General features: G+C 33.2%; 1 protein-coding gene and 1 long non-coding RNA gene across 2 annotated transcripts in view; both read left to right on the top strand.

Annotated features, from left to right (window-relative positions):
- LOC140744225 (extracellular serine/threonine protein CG31145) overlaps positions 1-23,373 on the top strand; it is a 113,239-nt gene that overhangs the window by 39,086 nt on the left and 50,780 nt on the right. Inside the window, exon 2 of the mRNA XM_073075754.1 lies at positions 1,399-1,431. The gene's annotated coding sequence lies outside the window, so the exon portion shown is untranslated. The remainder of the gene's footprint in view (positions 1-1,398; positions 1,432-23,373) is intronic.
- On the top strand, positions 10,760-12,090 carry LOC140744222 (uncharacterized). The gene is made up of 2 exons (XR_012102534.1): positions 10,760-11,171; positions 11,350-12,090. It is a non-coding gene; the product is annotated as an uncharacterized LOC140744222 (long non-coding RNA).

Below are 23,373 nucleotides of genomic sequence, written 5' to 3' on the forward strand. Positions count from 1 at the left end.
TTATTTATTTATTACGTAAATTACGCAGTATTAGTTACTTATTCGTAAATTTTATTTAAAAATGTTTGTCAAGAATTAAAAAAAAGAACTTACTAAAATAAGCCGTTTGTGGCTTCATTCAATTTCAAGGCGGTGAAGTATCTTTACTAATCTATGTGTATGGCCGATAAGCTACTCATGTAAGTACTTTAAATATAATCAAACACAAACTTTACAGAATAAAAATATAATGAATTTAGAAGCTACTTCTAAATTTCTTAAACGTTTAATTAAATCATAATTTAAAAATAAATACCTTTTATTACGTGACATACATTATTCTGGTGTCCTCAAAAGTTTCCAACCCATTAGCAAATTAAAAAACAATAGCTTTTACTTAGTAATAGAAATAACAATGTCTAATCTTACATTAATTCCTACTTTCACAGTAAACTGATGAAATATACAGCGCTTTTAACTAAATTAGTCGCACGCTATTTAATTTCAAGAAATAAAGAAAACAGCTGAAGTGAAGCACTATGCATATACCTACATAAACGAAATATCAATTAATTAATTAATTTCAGTTATATATTCAGGTGTAAAATTATTTGTATTGAAAATAGAATAAAACTATCTCTTGAACCAATTTACAACTTTGTACTATTCCCGCGCAAAAATCTAACTCAAACGTTCAGAGCGTTCTTTTTCTTTTTTTCTTAACTCATACAATCGTACCAGCCAGCGACAATATAAATGGGCACTTATTATTATAACAATAACACATCATGAAAATAACACAAACTAATTAATTAAAATAATAGGTGCTATAATAAAATAATTTGAATATATTTCCAACAATATATAAGTACAACACTTCAGACAAAACGAGCATTAGGTAATTTGTATTCGTTGGTCACACACTGCGAACAACCATAATACACCCAATTTTATTAGTGCTATTATGAAGTAATTTACATTTTTACAATACAAATGTATTTTTATAGAATACCATATCTACATAGGTATGCACACTATTTTATTAAGGTATAACAAATAACTTACACTATTTACTACACTACACACAGTGCGTATGTATGTGTGTGCAATGTGCATGCGTGTATGGATATCATTAATAAGTTGTTATATCTTAAATCACTGACAGGTCAGTGACATAATATTATGAATTTTGACTTCCGACGCTAGATAATAAATATTAATTGCATAAATTAATTTAAATTTATTGATTCGTTTCATATTGAGGTCAAATCAGGCCACACTTAATTTTTTTTCAATAACTCCATTTTGAAAGTAACTAAATTTAAAATTAAGCAGTAAATAAGTTCTTAGTGACATCTTACGTCAAATTTTCTCCTTAATCATTATTCATTATTGATACATATTTGTATTTTTTTTCAGGAACCTGGGTGCAGCACTATATTTTTGTTTTGGGTAAGTATATAATTATGAAGCATATATGGAGTCAAAATCGCTAGACAGCAAAATCGGCGCCATAAGGTATGGACGACGGCAATAAAACCGAACAGCGTAATTAACTAAGTACCGATTGACGTCATCATTCCAACCCTGTAGCTGCACATTGACACATTGGTATTACGACCGTGAAGAAATACTATTAAATGGATATTACTTATTTTAATTTTTATTCTACGGTTTATATTCAAATACGATACTTGTTAACAATCCGATAATAATTTCAGAATTAATTATTTAATATAATTTACATATTAAATTAAAGTTTCTGTCACAACATACATGCCTATTTGATCCAATCCAATCTATTTAAGTAGTCTAATATATCGTAATGAAATACATCGAAACGGGTATTCATTGACTTCTTCCTAGTAACTTAGGTAGGTTTAATTTTATCATTTGTACTTAATTTCATCCATATGCGTCACAAGTGTGACCGTTTTTGTTTGAAGAAAATGTGTTCTAGCGCATTTTTTTAGCATTTTACTTCTTAACTTTTTTATATTGTTAATGGATGAAAGGTAATATAAAAAATCGTGTGTGTATTTATAAGTGAGAAATTATACTTCTCTAGCAGAATTAATAAATAATAGGGTGCATATTATATGTATGCGCACGAAGTGAATTTCTCAAAAACTAAAAAACAAAAAAAATAGTTTCATCAATACTTTTTGTCTCACATGGCGCGCCCAAAGAAGTTTAACTTCAAAAACCAATTACATTAAAAAAGGAGACCACTCACACATAATTCTGAGACAACAACTTAATAAGAACAACTTGTACGTCATTCCTCAGTCATCAGTACCGATTTAGTTATAAATATACCAAGTCATAAAATGTAAATCGTAGTATTGATACTGACGTCTAATGAGTATAGGTACTAGAGTTTTCTAGAAAACTGTGCAATCAGGTCACAAACGAGATCACAGGCGACAATAGCGAACAGTACACCACACGGTACCCCATAACGGAGATTGATTTGTCGCAATCATGTTTGAACGACAATTTTCCGAGAACCAGTAATAGAGGATGAGTCGAACAAACAATATATTGTGGAGTATTTCGCTCTACATTGCTGAGAATAGCGTGCATTATGGGTTTATGAACATAATGCTTTTACATTATATATAACTATATGTATATAATTATGTACTTACATTACACGTACTATATACGAAGGTGGTAGAACCCTTTGTGGTTCGACTCCGGCGGCACCACCGCCACACCTATTTCTACCTAATAACAACAGTGTTAGGCGCTGCTGTGTTCCGGTTTGAAGGGTGTGATAAGGGAGACAGACTTTTCCGAGGCGTTCCAGCTTAGTCCTCAGGGTAGCGGCGCATCTGTGGCAAACCTCAGGTAGGAATATCTAATCCTATCTGGGGTTGAATACAGATGTCCATGGGCGGCAGTAGCAATTACCATCAGGTGGACTGTATGCTCGTCTGCTACTCCTATATTAATTTACAATTTTCCGGCGCTTCTTATAATATCATAAACTCGTTGGCACTAAGAAAATAATATGATTTTTATCAGACTACTATCGCGTTAATTATAAATAGAAAATTCAATTCAAAACCATAGTTATAGAAGTCTAGAACTGTAGTTGTTATAGGATAAAACTATTGTTTACTTTAATGTCTATTTATTCAAAAACTTAGTTGGATTTTCAGTTTATTTGCGGAACATATTACTTACTTATTAGTCATTGACATGTTCATGTATTTTAAAAAGAGACCATTGTTGTGGTTTGAACTAAATTTTCATTTACTTTTAGGTTTTAATTGAACACATACTTATCCAAGACTCTCCAACTTGTCTTCAGGAAGCGCAACGCTGCGGCCGAAATCAGGTTAAACTCTAATCTATTCTAAAGTTGATTACAGTACCCTTAGTACAAGTTGTTACGTATGCTCGAAAACGTTCAACGTTTACGAATTCGCTCCTACAGCGCTCCCGTGGACCTTATCGGAACTAAAATTCCGCAGTAAAAGTTTAAAAAACAGAACTATAACGCTATCAACATTGAATTAAAAATGAAAAAAAAAATCATTATATTTATGTGTGTTAAATTAAATGTCGTTACAATTGACTATTCACTTTTTTAAAACTCATTATGCGAAATTTTAGTGTGAGCGAATTCTTAAACGTGGAACGTTTTCGAGCTAACGTAAAAACTCATGACAATGGGCGGTATTAGCCACTTGTTTTCAGATGAACTTCATGCTTGTTTACTCCTTTCATAATATAAAAAATAGAATCAGGATATAATTTTACGGTATTTTTTATTCTAAGTTGAATACAATGTCAACCACAAGTTCCCATACGCCGCCACAGCGCTTGCCTCGAAAGCTAGCAATTACACGTATGAGTGCTCTATGATAATCCTGCCACTTTCCACGACAAATTGGTTGTTGTTGCATCTTTATAACTGGTAAAGGGAAAATTGTTGCTATACCACAGTTGAAATCGAGAATTTTTACAAGTAAATGGTTCTTGATTCACATTTCTAATAATTTTAACCATTGACGTAGGATTTCGAGTTATTCGATCTATAAGGGTACGTGTCTAATTCTTATGACACAGTGCACGCGCATTTTGGTCTAAATTTTTCCTCGTAACTTTTCAATTGTGAATTCAATAATTGTGTTTGTTTCTTTCTTATTTATATCTAGTAGTCTAATCTTTGAAACTACTGACTACTACAATTTGGATTGGAAATTCAAGCATTAATTATAAAGTCAGAGTAGTAACCTTCTCTACTAACTCTGAAATATCTACGGTTCTACGTGAAAATTGAAAACCTGTGTAGTTGGAAAAATCATTATTAAATCAATACTGTCAAACAGTAGCTGCGTACGGCTCTTTCTCTAATACGAAAAGTGCCTTATATGGCCATAATTCACCACACTGGCCAAGCGTAGATGATTAGATATGAAAGACCATATTTTATATATTGTTAGTTAACATGTTACCTCACAGATTCGCACGCTCTAACCGCGTCGGAAGCGGAACTGCGTGCTACGCGGCGTTACGTATTGCTGGCTTCTTCGTTGCGTCAAACCGCGTTGTAAATTGAATAATACGGACTAATCTGCTTCACATGTTAGCTATTATTACTCATATATGAGGCGTACTTGCTTAGTGTCAAGGGTAGAGCCAAATGATCGTGAGCGGGATCTCTGTCTGGTGATGGATGTGAGTACGGATTGCCGTACGAGGCTGTGTTACATGGTTTAAAAATGAAAATAAATAATTTGGTGACTACATGCCAGCTTAATATTTGTGTATATATATGTCTTATTTCAATATTGATGAACAAGAAATCGTTAATTGATATATTTATTTCGGAACGAATTTAAATGCTTATGAAGTCATATATAAAAAATCTTTCATTTGTAAATTGTAATTTGTTGTTGCAAAAATATCATGCTTTAAGGTGATTGATTTCAACGTCAAAAGTACGTTACCTATTAAATTGGGTGTAGCAAAAGTCAGTTTAAAATACATAGTCTGGTAAACATTTGCGTTATTATCTATTATGATAAGATTCCATTTTAAATTAATGTTGTTTGTTAAAAGGATTTGTTTAAATATTAATGGGCGTTCGTGTTTTGGGAATTCGATAGATTTAAGAAACTTGATAACATTTTTTACTTCTGAATATCTATACAAAGAATCTATTAACTGAAACTAAAAAATGTTTAGAGATACATATATGTAATCAGTACTCCAGTAGGTACATGTATATTTTTAAATACATGAAAAGAATTAGTGGAGTAATAGAAGTATTATTTATTTTTTACTTTTTCTTCTCCGTTTCGCTATCAATTTTTAATTGTTATTTATTTTATTCCATTTACTTATATTTGGTGAACGAAAGATGCTACCATTATTGTTTATTTAAGTACATGTTTTCCGTCAAGAAGTTCCTATGGTTATTAACTTACTGTAAATCCAACGCTCGAGTAGTGTTTTATCGGAACTAATCAAATTTATATTACCGTATTGTTTGCCATATACCGTATAACTCAGGTTTCACGGTAACGCATAAAAATGCGAAATTTATTGCTTTAGCGAATGGCAGTGGCATGTTTGACTACATTTTAATGTGTATATTTCAATCTGTGTATGGGCAGGTTCTGGAATTATTTAAACATTGTTACGGCGCAATATGTTGTAAACAAAATAATAAAGTAGTACTTAACGAGTTGAACTGGTTAGAATTTTTTTATTTTATTACACAATTCATATTATGGGAGGAGTAAAATATACAAAATTACGTGTAAAAGTTACATTAAGTAGGTATTTCATTTTAGTTTCCACTAAGTAGCAATGTTTTTAATGTAACCAGTAGTAGTTATACCTATAAAATTCGGCTTGTCGATATCGATCATGGCAACTGGGTCCAAACTAACATTTTTAATGATTTCACGTGACATAGGGATTGCAAATGGGCTTGCCACGCCGAGGTTCTGGGTTCGATTCCGGACTATATTCCGTTTAATTTTTGATTTCTGTTTTTATCCTGGTTAAATCTTGGTATTTTCCCCTGTATATACGAGAATGACACCCATACAACAGGAAACGCTAAGGACTACAACTACAAACTGTCAGTTACATAGTACGCCTTAAAAAGTTATAAAAAGAACTCCCTTTACTGCCCTTCAATATCTATTCTATTTAATAAAACAGCTAAATTTAAAACAAATCAAACGCTAAATACAGATGATATATTTTAAATATAAGTCACGGGATATTTGGCGCGCTACTGGTTCAAATTACTTTTGTCACCTACAATATCATTTAGTATCGTACAATTATATCTTTTGACTAATTAGATCCCATCCATTTCTGTTCTGCATATTACATTGAATACGAATTATATTTGAATCCAATTCTTATGAGTTCATCGATATAATTACATACTTTTTGTTTGTGCTTTATCTATAAAGCTTTATTACATCTGACAAAGAATTATTATTTGCTATCGTAGCAGGGGTCTAATTAAATGAGTTTTAATTAGTATTACACAAAGAAGAACTAACCATCACTTTTGATTCATCAAAGTTAAATTTATAGAGCTCATCTACAAATTCAATGCCATTTACATTAACAGAAAAAAAAACAAAGTGCTGAATCCTACACAAAACAGTTTTTCGTGGTATTCTCAAATGTGTTGTGATAACAAAGAAGTTAGTAACAAAATAAACCAAAACTAGATAGATACTTAATATTTGTCCAAATCAGTATCGTTATTTGCGTCCTAAAATAACCGATACTATCCCAATGAAATACTTAGAATACGATACAGTACAATGTCTTGTATCGGAATGATATATCGTTAACGGTTGATATATTTCAGCCGGTTGGCGCGCTACAGGTGGCGTCGCCGCGTTGCCAGGTCAACGGGATTGTTGACTAAAATACGATCTGCTTATCGTCGACTATTGTTTAACTAGAAATTAATTATCACTTGTAATAAAGGAAAACGTCGTAAGGAAACCAACGTGTAAAAGTTTATTTTTATATAGGTAAACTCCGCGTAAAACTGTTAGTCGGCTCTGACTATAGAAATGAATCGCGTCGCCATAGCAAAATGACTACACCTGCTCGCAACAACTTCAGAGCGGTCTAGCAGTTTGGCGCGGACTATACCTAATATTATAGGAGCAGACGAGTATTCAGTTTACCCGTCCACGAATCTAACACACGTATTTCTGCCCAATAACAGCAGTATTAAGCGTTTCTGTGTTCCAATGGTAATGGAGAAATACTTATCCGAGACGATCTAAGGACTATCCTTAGGGGTAGCAACGCAACTGTGACAGTGCAGTGGCGTAGCATGCTCATTTGCCACTTTAACTAAAAAAACTCTTTGTCATTAAAAATATTTTCTAGTTCGATTAGCAATAAAAGCTTGTTTTTGTAGTTTTTTTTTAAGTATTATTTATTTTTAATTTTTTAGTCTTAACACAGTCATAAATTGGGAAATTTATTAATCTAATAAGGATAATCGGAAACTTTTATCAAATTATTGTATTGTCAGCAGTCCTTGATACGTGTGAAAAGTTTTAAATTTATCAGAGTTGTGAAAATTGGTTAAAATTGAGCTCAAAGATTCCGGTAAAAACTATGAGAGAAAACCTGTGTCCAGTGGTGGGACAAAAATGGGCTGACAATAAACGATATGAATATTTGTTTAACCAGCTGCTATACCTATTCTGGGCAAAGGTTAGGATAAGAAGGGTTAAGGCCGTCTCAGTGAGTTTTCCTGAATATTTCAATGTAATTAAGCCCAAGGGTACTATTCATGTAGGCGTGTTAAGTAATAATTCTCTAAATTACAGAGGTGTTACATTATCACGCGTATAAAGATATTATTTCAAGTACTTTACTGTGATTATAGCTAGCAGTGATAGCCTTGTGGTTAATAAACTCTGCCTCTTGATCGAGTTCGAAGTTCAAATCCCAGGCACGTTCCTCTGATTTTTCTTATATTAGAAATTAATTATCACTTGGAAACGTGCATACCTGAGAAATCTTTAAAATATATATAGTTTTCAAAGGTATGTGAGATCTACCAATACGCCCTTGGCCAGCGCGGTAGACTATGGCCTAATTCTTCTCATTCTGAGAGGAGACCCGTTCGCAGCACTGGGACAGTAATGAGTTAATGACGACTATTTTATCAATGCAGAAACATAAAATATTTTACTCTTGTTTATAAAAATCATAACCTTCTTTTGCATCTTTGCATTTAACCCTTAAGTAGTTAGTAAAATGTTTCTTAAGTCGTTTCGAAATATTAACTATAAACCCTTCTTATAAAGAAGAAGGAAAGTTAAAAAATAGTAATATGGTAGTATCTTAAGTCGTTTGTATAAGTATTTACCATTTAATATATTATACCTATTAATGTTGAGGATAAATTAGACCACATCAAGCATTCTTCTAAACATCGCAAAGTGGAAAAAATACTACACAAACAATTCAGTTCAGAAAATATCATGACAGAATATTATCCAAACTTTCATTACCCACGCGCCACTTCAATTTCCAATATCAAAATAAACTAAACGTGTGCTATGTTGAACAAGCCATTAACTCTTTGACTGAACATTTATCAGTCTTTGTTCTTTTTCTATTATTTCACTGGTAATGCCCGGAATGTTTTCGCGTAAATGTAGTTCTAGGTCAGAATCTCTACCACCATCCGCTGGATTGAAGCCAATTCATTCATACGTTTCTATCTCGATTCACGCATATCGTTTGTATCCACGAAGATTGTATGATAAATGTTTCAATAGTAAGAAATAAGGAAATTCATTTTATACTCGTGCGGTTAACGGCTTACCTTGATGACTATTTAATATTTCTATACCGCGAAAACTAACGTATAATAATAATTTACAATCGATTTACCAAGGATACACAATTAAAGAAATACTCAACAATAACGTGTGTATAATTCAAAATAAAGAATATAATAATTAATGAATACTAAAAATTCGCATCATTCTTCTTTGTTCAATATATTGTTACTTAAAATCAATTTATCAAACGTTGGTAGTTTGTCATTGTTGTGAAATATCTAAGTAATTTACTATTGTACACAAGCCGTGACTTCTATAGGCCCTTTTAGCATAAAATGAAAAATAACCATATTTCATTATAGTTGTTGAACTTCAAAAGCATCACCGCCACGCCTTTTCTGTTTTATAATAAAGCACCGCTGTGAGATTTGAAGAGTGATATATAAACGTGTCAGTCATGAGGACTAAATTACAAAGCCTTGTGTAAATGTCTCTCTCAAGGCAACCATAGGTTCTTCTTCAGATGGAAATTTTCTAATACTTCTAATTTCTTCTTTTAAATCCGAAGTGAATTCTTAAAAACTATGTATAAGTAATGTATGGGTATAAACGTTAAAAATATATTCATTAAATAAATTTCAAATATAGGTATAAGGTAAAATATTTGGTAGTGCTAAATGACGGAGTTGTGGTCCTTGGGTGAGTTCAGAGGTATAGTTAGTGCATTTCGCAAGAAATTAGCATGTTCTCAATAGCCGTAGATTGCTAACGAAACTTGTCTTCGAGTTTTACCTTCCAGACTCATTTTGTCAACTTAATTATTGTACTTAAATATTCAAATGTGGTATCTCGTTGCTCTATTGGCGTTTTACATTTACCGCGCTCGAAATAAATAATGCAAACATTTAAAAGTACGCTTTTATATAAGTGAGTTGTTATCCTCAATATACGATTAACATAAAATATATGCTGTAAACACGATAAATGTTATTACGTATGAAATTTATAAGTAACTTTGGCCACGCTTACGCCAATTATTACATAAAATACTTAACATAAATATTTGTGTACATAAATGTATAATTTATATGTTATGACTACCTAATAATTTACTTAAATGGTAAATTTGGCTCAACGATGTTAAATTTTTGTATTCGAATTCAAAGGATTTAAAAAAAACGAATCATCTTACAGGTAAGGCAAATTATTGTGGGTAAATCTACATAAAAATTCTTATAATACATAATATACCTATTTTAAAAAGTTTATAAAATCCATTGAAGATGTAAGATCATTGTGATCGATATGACCATTTCATTCCAAAAAGATCAAAAACGGATACTCGTATCTACATGATATATTTTTTAAGCGATCGGCAAAATGCGCCCCATCAGGACAGCCTCTAGATGATGAATGGAACACACGGATTAAAAGTTATTTTGTGATATCGGACAAATCAAAATAAAATATAAGTTTTCACCACAGTTTTAACATAGAAATAGTATGATGCTATTGCAGTTGAATAGGAAGATTCGATCGTGTAGGGAAAGTAGTCTGTTTGTTGTAACAATTGTACACGTTCACATTTTATATTTTAGGCTAATGTTAGTACCACAAGAAATCTTCAGATCTTCATGGATAATTAATTTCAATGAACGACTCATTGAATCTCAATCGCGTGTCAAAATATTTAAGTTCATGACTAGTCACGCTTGCAAGTGACATAATTATTTCGACATGCAGACTCCGTATTTTGTAGAAATGACAAATTCTAAAAACTAATACATGTTACACTTTCTATAATTTAAAACAAATTTATAGGATGATGTTGTGTCGTGATTTTACGATGCCCGTCGTAGAGTTTTACGACGCGACTTAGTTTTATAAAACATCGCAACGTGCCACGATATAGCGCCATGTCTTGCGTTTGTGTCTAACTGTCTAACACAAAATTCACTTCCGCAAATGAATTGGGTACTTGACAGTTATAGCAATAAAATATGAAATATGTTGGATATGATAGCTTATAAGTAAACATAAATTATGCAGTATTTCGTTTATTTTTTAATACGTTCTAAGTATTTTAATTTTTAAAAAGAATTTTTCGATTTTTTATCTGTGGATTTTAAATCCCAAAACGGCGACAGTGCTGCCTCAAATGTCATGTGACGTCACTACATCGAAACCAAACAAGACAAATAATAATTAAATCGTTTGCTGTTAGAGTTGGTTGAATTTATGTTGCGAACCGAAATGAAGCCATACTATATTAAAGCTGATAGCGTGAACCTGCTTAAAGAAGATCCATATATGCAGTGCAATAAATCAAAATGGATACATAAACTTCCGTGAGATAACCTATGGAAATATCAAATAAACAACGTAAGTAAAACATTCTTTATATTTACATTTAATCATATCGGACAATTAAAAACATTCTTAACTGACTTCAGACAGAAGAAAGGTTGTCTTCAAGTGATTATTAAGATTTTTTAAAATAAACTTATATGCTTATGTGAACTGTTTTAAGGTTATTAATTGGTTATATTTATATTTACAGATCTTCCCGACAATCGTATAGTGACGACGTTATAGAGTATGTGCAGTTTAAGAGGAAGGCAAGTTTGTGTTTCATGAAAAGTAAAAGTTGTCCTGAATACAAGGTACATCAATGAAAATGAAAATGTGATGACTGTCCTGCCTAGAAGAAGTGAGGAGCCAAAAGTCGAAAGTGGGCACCAGTCTGAAATACATAAAGTAAAGTACACGGGAAATAGTACTTCTTTACTTGCGTAACCTACCCAACAAGATGAAGAAAGAAAAGTGACCATACAGTTCCTATTATTGCATTGCAATTTAATTCTGAAAATGACAGTGATAAAAATATATATCCATTTGTTACGGAAAATAATTTTAGTACCTAATGAAGAAAAGCAGACACGCAAGCAGCACAAAAATTTAGCTTAGGTGATCTGTAGTAATTATTGTAACTGTAACATATGATAAATATATTCAAAAGTTCTACTGTGTGTACTTACTAATAGAACCATATAAACCAAATAAACAAAGAAATCGGTTAATAAAATACTAATATTAGCAAATCATGTATTTTTAATTATACAGTCCTGTAACTTAATCAGTGCACATGCACCATCAATAATAACACAGTCATGAAATATTTTAATTGTGTCCTATTAATTACAGAATGGGCCCTTAAAATAGAATTCTCATAGACGTCTTATAATTCTATTCTTATCATAGACATCTATATAATATATTAAATATATGAATACTTCCACTTGCTGTTTTGTTTTGATTACGTCCCGTTCCAATGATTTGGAATTGACGAATCACTCGAGAGTTACTAAATTTATTCCTTTTTTTTAATAATACTTCTCTTACATAGATAGTATAAAATGTCATTGCTTGAAAACAGAGGATTTAAACATATAAGAATCTGCAAGTTCTTTAACGTTTATGAGATTTGGGTTTAGGAACTTGTATAAGCAAATTTGTTAGGATATTTAGCGATCGTACTTGTACACATCGTCACTGCACACGTCTTATAACTTGTCATTTATTTAAATTTTAGTTATAATAGCTAAATAACTCTCAATTTTCTTCTAAGCGTTGTTTGTTTACAGTGTAATGACGTTCCGCCACAAAATGACACTTGACCGCCTGATTTAACGCGACGTTCCGTTCACCGTAAAGAAAGTTCGATTTTTATTAATGAATAGACCTTTTTTCGAAAAAGTGATCCATGAAAGGCATATATAATACGTATACTAATTCATTAAAACACTTTCCCAAAAAGTGTCAAGTAGCCAATTCCGCGAATATTTTTGACTTATAACAGGAATATAATGTAAATATCTAAGGCTCCTACTATTAAATCGTAAATAAATCTTATTTGTATTCCTTATTCTACTTGTGCGAGACGTGCCCTTTTCAAACATTTGATTACAGTTTGTTATGTCACCTAGCGCATTTCGTTTGTTTAAACAAAAAACTGCAGCACAGAACAGGAAATCAGTAAAACTGTCAATTTGTGAAGGGTATAACAATTAGGTAGGTACCTATATAGGTACCTACCTAATTGTTTTCTAGTCTGATCATATGATCAGACTAGAAAACTTTATAACACAAACAACATCAACATATCTTGCACACATTCTATTTTAAATATTCAATTCTGAATTTAGAAACAATGTAAACCGAATCTCCATTCAAATGTATGTGATTTTTCTAACAAAATTCCTGACTGCGTCTCTGTTTGATATTTGTTCTGTGGTGCTAGTGCGACTATTCGTTACGGACACGTACCGATTATCGTGTACATTTGGTGAATAGTTGAATGCTGAATGGAAATCCTTTCCTTCTTTAGTATTTGTTTCGCACAATAGATGCCGTGGAGCCGTGTAATGCATCTTGTGTCACGTTGTTTAAAACTCGTACTCTCAATTTGATGTGCGAAACCTAGTCACGATTTTTTTAAGTTATGTTCGTATGTTTTAAAACTTGTTATCATTTATTTTTAACGGTGAAGGAAAACATCGTTAGAAATCCCTTAGAGTTCTTAAAAAATCTTCTCAAAGGTATGTGATGTTCCCTATCTTCACTTGGCTATCGTGCTGGACTGTGGCCTAAAACTTTCCACTCTTAGAGGAGACAAGTGACCCGCAGTAATATAGTAATAGGTTGACGTTTACGAAATTGTTTAGTAAACAACATGCTACAAACGGTCGTAAATCCACCTGAAATGGTCGCTGACTCTCTTTTGTGTTTACAATATAAGAGTAGCAGACGAGCATGCAGTCCACCTGATGGTAAGTGGCTACTACCGCCCATGGACATCTAGATAGGATTAGATATTCCTACCTGAGGTCGGCCACAGATGCGCCGCTACCCCTGAGGACTAAGCTGGAACGCCTCGGTAAAGTCTGTCTCCCTTACCACATCCTTCAAACCGGAACACAGCAGCGCCTAACACTGCTGTTATTAGGCAGAAATAGGTGTGGCGGTTGTGCCGCCGGAGTCGAACCTCAAAGGGTTCTACCACCTTCCTACTCTACTTAACCCACTCCAATCTTCCCTGGTTTATACCAGTATGATGCTATTTTAGTCATATTAATTATAATAAACGTACTGCAAATTTTATGATCGAGTAGGAATTCGGATATTTGCATAACAATGAATCCTGGTAACTGGATAGGATTGGCTGTTGATTAAAATTTGATATGGCGTGCGAAGCCATGTAGATGAAATCTAGTGTTCTAATGTATATATTCTATCTGGGAACATTTAACGCGCATGGCAAGTTAAGATCATTATACACATATTTATCATTATGATCATTATACATTATATTTATACATTATACGATTAAAATATTACTTTAGATTCGTTAACTAGGGTTGAAAGTTAATACATTTTATAAGTAAACTTGCAACATATGCAAGTTTGTTTTGTTTTTTGTACTGAAATGTGTTTTTCAAATAGGCCTTCAGGGCCAAATCCGAAACCATAAGGATGATCGAAAAATGCTGAAAGTAGTTACTACGCCGATTTTGATAAAAACTAAAACTGCATCATTTGTTTTTTAAAATATCTTTTTCCCTAGCCGGGAATCGAACGAGTTCATTTCGAAACAAAAATACACCCTCTATATTATTCCACTATCTGAGAGTGTCGCTTATAAGGATCAAATTGTAATTGAAAAATTCACCCTGTATATTAGTTAGAAAAATAATTATGATAGATAGATAACAAACCATCAAATTATGGATTCTCTACCCATTTAATGGTTTGACTAAATAGTGAAATTCATTAGTCAGTGGTATACATACTGTTGAGATGAATTTTAAAACTTTATCTTAATCAACGTTCTACTCTCAATTTGACTAACAAAAACTATGTATAATATGTCTATACTCCGGCCTTACTCTATTAGTAGTTTTCCGTACATGACACGACAAAACTTTTGCACAAAAACAGCAAAAACTCCGCTACCGAGTCTGCAGCGCTAATTTGTAAACGTATATTTTACAGTGTATTAAAATTGTAAGTATATCATGATTCACCTCATTTTGTTTTTGTCCTAGTAACCCTTTGATTAGTAAAATAAATAGATTGATCACTCCTAATAAGAAAATGTAACCAGTTTTGGAATTGAAATTGTTGCGTAATTAAAGTGTTGCCACGTCTCCGTTCTAAAATGTCCCTTAAATGTTTGAAATACTTATTTATTTGTTACGTCAATTACGTAGTATTCGTTACTTATACCTTTTTTTATATGCAAATTTCCTCTAAAAATGTTTTTATTTCTCAAGAATTCAAACAATAAATGATAAAATCATCCTTTTGTGGCTTCATTCGACGCGATGAAGTATCTTTCTATTTACTTATCAGAGTAGGTATTAACCGTAGCGTTGCTGATGATTGAAAAAAGGGAAAGTGTTCCTGTACGGGTATTGCTCTGCTGCTTCCGTACATCGCGCATTCAGGAAACAATTACGACGTGCGGTAATCGGTTAACTGTCCTTGACATTATGTCCGTCAATGTACATGTTGCATATCAATGTAGTTTTATTCGTGTTTATTTAAGACTCATAGTTGAAAACGGACAATCGCCAAAGATACCTACTCGTACGCTAAGAAATACCAATTACGGTGTTGTTTTATTGTCGTAAGCTTTGGAGAAAAAATAGTTTTATATTTATTTGGCTACGATGCAATTTATCCGATGCAAAACCGCCTGTCCAGGAATCAATCACAAAAAACACAACTGTCTTTTTGTTGATCAAGGAGAAACCTTCAAATATTTGATAGAGCTGGGCTACATTGTAAAATTATCTGACGTAAAATCGCCTGTGAGTTCTGTGATCGACCTTGAAAACCACAGGAGCATTTTTGGTTAATGATGGAGAAACATTCAAAAGGTGTTACCGTGGTTACACCGGCTTATATAGGATTTTTCCCACTACCACTTTACCACTACCACTAACCACTTTCAAAATTAAATACCGTTGGTATTTTCAAATGACCATTCTTAAGATAATCGAATAACAATAGACATTCGACACGTATACTAGCGCCGCGCCAGTTAAATCGGATGTCCAAATTTTCTATTTCCATCCTCAGACCGCAAGAGCATCCTGTCCTCTGAATTTAAATCATTTGTGCTCATTCCGTGCGTTTACACCAAATTCCCTTAGCGTGACATTGATAAAGATCGGTGTTTTACATGTTCACATCCGTGAAACTAGAAGTGGCCGACCCGAAATTAGTATGCGCCGCACACCCACGCTTGCGGACGACTCCATGCCTTATTAAACCTGTGACATAGTTCAGATAAACAAACACTTAGGGTTTCACGCGAAAGTGTATTGTAATGAAGCACAATTTTCTCTGTGGATTACTTTTTCAAGTTTCGAATTTTTCTAGGAAGTCTTTTCCATAAAATATATGGTTTTGAGAGGATTGACGCTGAATCAACCAAAATACATTCTGATGAAATAAAAGAGAATTCTAAGACTAATCCAAGTACCTATTTTATATTATAAAAGTAGGAGAAGAAAATACAGGAGCGCTTTGCAATGTTGTTAGGCAGAAATAGGTGTAGTAGTGATGCATCCAAAGTCGAACCACGAAGGTTTCTATCACCTTTAAAGTCATATTAAGTTATTAACGCCAGAGTAGTGTTAACAAATGCTCAATTGGGATAAAGTAGGTGTCTAGTAACGTTTACAAATCGGTATACCTATCATAACTACTTTGATATCTCACTACTTTATTCAGACTGACGGAGTTAATTTGACTTTGATATTAGCTCACACGTGTGAATTTACACATCCAAATCTATTTGATTGAATAACACCTTTGGCGTCATAAGAATATTGTAAGTCAAGTTATTTATGCAAGGCTACAGCAAGACGCCATTTACGCAGAGATTTATTATTGCCTGTTCCCACCTGATGTTAAATGGCTCCAATTAAAGAGAATCTTCTAAGATTGATTACAGATGCGTTGATGTCCCTGAAGACTAAGTTAGAACGTCTTAGAACTTATTAGAAGGTATATACCTATAAAAGTCCATCATTAAAAAGTTGGCCAAATACGAGTCCCCATACAATTTACGCGCTCTATTCTAGTGCAAACCATTGCGCGATTTTTCGATTTCCATTGAAACCCTTTTTTTTTTCGAGTAAAAGCTACGTAATGTCACCATACTAGTTTAAAGATAAATTTGTTTACCTACAAATAGAAAACCCTTGTGAAACGTTTTATAACTATTTTGGAAATTCTGATACCATACTAATGAATGAATAATCATAATTATGCGTATAATTGCATATATTTGGAAATAACAGAATGTAATTTTAATTAATTGAGTAGGTGTCGTTTTGTTAGCTTAGCACATACTAAAAGTTACTGTACATTATAACAGTCTTATGCATAATATACAAATAAAGAAGAATACTCAGCAATAAGATATTTATGCAAACGTTTAATTAATTATTTCTTGCATTTATATAAGAACATGCAATGAGCGTCAGTACTACCTACCTACATATCCAGATGGTGTTTTCTTTGTCAAATTAACTAATAAATATTATAAGAACAAAAATCCGACGGTTTAAAAATATATGGTGTCTCCCACAAATGAGACAAACCTACTTCTAATCGACACTTTATATGTTGAAATCCGTCAAGTCGTTTGAGCTGTAGGCATGCCACAGAATGAGACATACATAGATACATACTTGAAAAACATTACCTTCCGTCGGGTAAATATTTTTCTGTATCAAAATTTAAATTAATTTCTGTCTTATGTTTGATCAGCCAATAGTTAAATAAGCGTCACGTGGTTCAATGACCGATTGTTTACATCAAGTTTAAACTTGCATATTGCCTATGTTGAATCTATTCCGAAGGTTAATGAACTTTTTTTGGCAAATAAGCGATTAATGAATTATAACGCTTTGGAAAAATAGGTTGTAAATAAAAAGTGCCCAATATTCAATGCCAAATTTTTGCTATGTTCCTTGAAAGTAATCACACTATATTTTACGTTTATGGATTAAAATAAACAGGTTTGTTATTGTTGTATTTCTTTTCTATATACATAATAGTGGTGCCCGCGGCTTCGCCCGCATTTTAAAGAAATAATAAGACATACATAAAACGGAAAATTTGTACTTGCATTGGAATGACAGTGGTGCCATCGAAAATTGGTCTTACCAACTCCCAAACCCTCGTGGGCTCTTGGACAACAACTTTGCTAAAGATCATCACTTGATCAAATGCATAGTTTCAGATTCTATAACTACTTACGAATTAAAAAATAATTAAAAAAACCTTTTCCCACGGACTAAATTGTGCATCTAAACCATTCTCAAGTCCCCTAGAATACACACAACATATTTAATCAAAATCAGTCCAGTCGTTTAGGAGGAGTTCAGTGACATACACACGCACATAAGAAATATATATATAAAGATTTTCTTACCACTTCACACTTCGTGACCCTGGTGGACTATGTTCTAAGTCCCTCTTGTGAGAGGACTCATATTCTAACACTCTTATGAGAGATGCAAAATAGTACCTAAAGATTTGACGTGAAATAAATAATATTTAGAAGTAGTAACGTATCTTATCTGCTCTCAATACAATCCCTATTTTACGTGGAGTTGATTACAGATGTCCATGGGTGACACGTATAGCCTGCGTGGTCGTTTGCTTCTTTCATCTAATAAAAAAAACATGGTTAAAACGGTAGTTTCTGCCATGTCGCTATATTATGACGTTCTTACGTTCTTTAAACTTACGTTAAGATATAAGAGTCATTCAAGGTTGATAACAAAAAACAAACAAGACATATAAATTACACCTCGTAGTACGCAATAGTAAAATTAGGACCTTGCCCTAGTATACGTGACACCTACATTGTCTCATTACTTTACCGTGAAGGTTTCCTCAATGTTAACTGATATGACTTTGATTTGTTACCGATATTTGAACTGGTCACCTTCGGTTTTGTCAACTTATCATAGTGTACCATGTCGCCGTAATTGCGTACATGTGTACTTGTGTAACTATGTGTAACTAATGACAAAGTGTAGGTATAGTTACTAGTTATTAAGTTAAGATTAAAACTACTTCGCAACAATCCGCTACAAATATGTATGATGGTATATACTCGTATTTTAACCCATGCAGAATGTACCACCCTCCTTCCCCCAAAGGATGCGTGCAGATATAAAATATTAAAAATATACACCACCATTCATACCACCACCACAGTGGTATACAATTAACTATAGTTACTAGCTTCTAATCCACTTGTTAGAAATGTAATCTACACATTTGAAGATCCAACTTAAAATTATCGACATTGACATGTATAGCCAATGTTTTGTTGCAAGATGAAACAATAGAATAATTTAGATGTTTTTAGTTCGCCACACATTTTTTTCTTTGAAGTTTGAAGAAGATCTGTTTCTTCTGATATTTGGACGAATATAGGGAAGTACGTAAAGTTAAGATTTAAAATGAGTACTTGGTATCAAATGGAAATCTTTAGCTAGTGTAACTAACATAGTTACGTTTGTATTCGTCTCCAAAAATCGTCATTAAAAGTTTTGTGGACTATATTTTTCCAAAGCTGTAGAAAGTTCCGTACTCAACATTGAAACATAAAAAATTACAGCCGTTTCTTCATTTATGTCCCAACTGTCTTTGTAACCAATCATGGTAATGTATTATACGTAGGTGTAAGAATACTATTTAAACTATTGCAGTGAGAGTGAATTACATAGAATCCTTATTACTGCAGACGCCTTTGATGTTATTTTTAAAGAAATTCGCATTGAGTACTTTAGAGGTAACTAGCTACTTTGAAGCGCGGTAAAGTGAACCAAATAAACGGTGGCAAAGCAACCAAAAAAATTACTTAGACTTCTAAAACAGTCACTCAAAAGTGGGAATGAGCTCGCTTTGAAAGAACCTCATTTCCGGCCGCGACTTTCTCAATACATTTCATTTAAATACTTTTTCCCGAGACTTCCAAATACTGAGGAGTTTTAATTTCTCCCATTGCCTCACGTGGTAAGACAAGGAAACGCTTTCACCCTATCTGGCACATTGCATCTTCACCCTGCCTGTTCAGTATTCAATCCCGTAAGGTTAGTAGGAGAGATTTCTTTGTGCAAATCTACCGACTTCACACGTTATTAAAAGCAATTGAATGTAAAGTGAATGAGTGACAATCTTTTTATTCATTCCATTTATTGCTGATTGACAAGATTCCATTTCTACTATTTAAACAATACTGTCACTATTCTGAGATCTATTGACGATGTAGAGACACACAATTGGGTAATTATTTCACATTATATAGAAAAAAGGGAGAACTGTTTGTGTGAAATAACAGCAGTGTTCAGCGTTGTTGTGATCTGGTCTGAAGGATGTGGTAGGGGAGCAACCTTGCCAACCTCAGATAGGATCTCATCTACATATAGGGTTGATTACAGATATCCATTGGCGGCACTAGCTACTTAAACAATCAATATCAATAGCGCTGTTATAAGATAAATAAGTTGTTGTTAATACTTTAGGCGTAATAAGACCTTTTAATGTTAATCGTTTTATATTTTGAAAACTGAAAAACACATTTTGTTTTCGAACCAAGATTGCGCATCTAAATGGCACAGAATTTCTCAAATCAAATACAATAATACGATTATGGACTCGCTAAGTTCCCTTCATTACCTAATCAATTCAAAATAGTTCGCCTCCGCTACTTGAAGTAGAGTGGGCAAATTACAATATGCATCGTTCAAGTTCCCAACAAGATAACTTTGCCGCTTCCCTGCCTCTCGACGACTTGGTGCGGCAGGTGGCCTGCAGATGTACTGACTAACGATGTAATATGCAGAAGCTATTTGAGAATTGAATAGATAAAGTTGGACTCTAAAGATGTGTGACTGTGTATGTATGGGTGGATATATGACCTACAACTGACGAGTATAATTTCGAAATAATATTGGACTAATATTGGGAATTTGTGGTCTCATTTAAACCATTCTTTACACAATATTACTTACTTACTTTTTAGTCGTCGACCAATCGAGCCGTCGACGTCGACATCGTCGAGCTACGTATTATTCTCCCATTGCATTCCTAGAGTGAGAAGGTTGTCGAATAGTGGGCTTGGTAGACTTCACACACTCTTGAGAAGTTTTTTTGTCAAATAGGTCTCAGGCAAGGAGTTATTCTGCTTGTGATTTCTGTCATCAGTAAAACATTTCATAATAAATCAGGGTTCAAGCCTGGGAGTTGACTCCCAAACCATCGGCGTGAACTGCCGAAGTTTATACCACTAACCTATCTGTATTTTCTTGAAAATATTGAAATCTAAAATTGTATCAAGCATATTTATATTTATTTTAATTGCTATAAATGTAAGTAATTTAAAAATCTTTCTACAATATTCTCGAGTTCCACAATGTTTGTGTCGTCTGTGCCTCAACCTGTTGATTAGCGGCAATTGTGTCATTACGCCGAAGGGTAGGTAGATAATTTCAGTCCTTCCTTCATACAACTCGTGAAGCAATTTTGTTATTAGATTGTAAGTGTTGAGGTTCTTATTTTAGAAGCTAGTATTAAGATTATAGTGCAGCGTATTCAATCCTCTAATATTATATTTGTTTTGAATGACGCTACGGATTCCATTTCATAAATTCTTTTTAACCGACTTCAAAAAAGGAGGAGGTTTCTCAATTCGACCATATATATATATATTTTTTTTTTTATGTTTGTTCGGCGATTTTTTCTCGATGCCGCGACCGATCGACATGATTCATACACCATTGTATGTGGCTAGTTTCACAGGGGGTCCCATTTCGAGGAAATTTGAAAATTTCCGCCAGTTTTCCCGGAAAATTGGAAAAACCCGATTTCATATAAACTTGAATAAGTCGAGTATTTCTTAACCAATTTTAATTTTCTTTTTTTCATATGAAAGGGAGTTTTGTTGCGGTACTTTCCTACCTTAACATTAGTAAGCTCTGATGATTAGAATTTAAGTTATGGGGTGGAACTCATCATCACTACCCCTGCTTTTTACATATTTTATGACAACTTACCTTCTGCCCACTCAATTCTCATGAAACTTAAAATGAACATTGAGTATCTAGGTTAACATGATATGATGGAAAATTTGATCTTCAACTCTTCAACCCTGGTAATGCAGAAGTGCCTCCTGCCTCAACCATACAAGTTAGGCATTTGGAACTTATGGATATTTAATAAAATCGATAAGTTGAGATATATGATGGAAAATTTGACCTTCTACTCTTCAACTCTGATAATGCAGAGTTGCCTCCTGCCACAACCATACAAGTTACCCATTTGATGCTTATGAATATTCAATAAGGTTGATAGGTAGAGATATATGATGGAAAATTTGACCTTCTACTCTTCAACTCTGATAATGCAGAAGTTCCTCCTGCCTCAATCATACAAGTTAGGCATTTGGAGCTTACGAATATATGATGAGGTCATGAGTCATATGATGGAAGATATGACCTTCAATTCTTCAATCCTGATGATGCAGATGTGCCTCCCATGTTATGTATATAGAATATACATTTGTTGTAATGAAGTTGCTAGACAGAGACATATGATGAAAAATTTGACCTTCAACTCCTTTTTCTTTTCTTAACTATTGAATTAAGGTAAATTGGACCGGTTCACTCGCAGAGTTTTACCACCTAGTTTGATTTATTTACTTATCTGTTCCTACTTAACCTAGCCAATAATTAGTATCTCATAAAGCCTCGCCTATAGTGTTTCGTATTGAATTGGTAAGGTTAGGTTGGAACATATAAGACAATATAAAACTAAGCGGGAAGGGCGCGGTAGCGCCCTGCGAGCGGGTGGGTCCAATCCGTATGAATTCAGACCTTACCTTTATTCATGATCACCTTTATACAATTTTACATAATATTAATACAAACGTTAGCATATCATCACTAAAAAAGGTGAAAAAAAAATTTAACAAACATTTATTTCAATTATTTTTTACTTTGTAGTGACATAGAAGTCGGTTTTATTTTTTTGTTAAATTTTTTTTGACAGTGACATAGAAGTCGGTTTTATTTTTTTGTTAATTTTTTTTATCCAGCCCGAAACAAGTCTTACGTAGGTGTGGTTTGTTCCGTAAACTATTTTTAAAATAAGGTTTTGCGATTGCCTATCGCAATTTTGTTGTTATTTTTATTGCTTCAATTGTTAACAGACATTCATGTCAACCCATATAATTCACTTGATATATCTGTGATGTACATGAAATAAACTACATTGAACTTCACATGATACTTCAATTGTACTTTGTTTTTCATTTTTACAGATATTTGTACAAACGTTTTCTACGTCATTAACAATGTATGCTTCGTGATAGTCTTCTTCTTTTACTATGGATGTCGTCTTAGATAACTGAGGGTTTAAATCCAGAACTTGAGCTGCAGCGTTTTCTTCAATTTACGTTTACTTTTATACGGTTATCGCCACATACAAAACG

Source organism: Epargyreus clarus, unplaced genomic scaffold (genome assembly GCF_041222505.1).
Source record: "Epargyreus clarus isolate Ecla_fem2 unplaced genomic scaffold, WU_Ecla_fem_2.2 ptg000008l, whole genome shotgun sequence".
Lineage (NCBI taxonomy): Eukaryota > Metazoa > Arthropoda > Insecta > Lepidoptera > Hesperiidae > Epargyreus > Epargyreus clarus.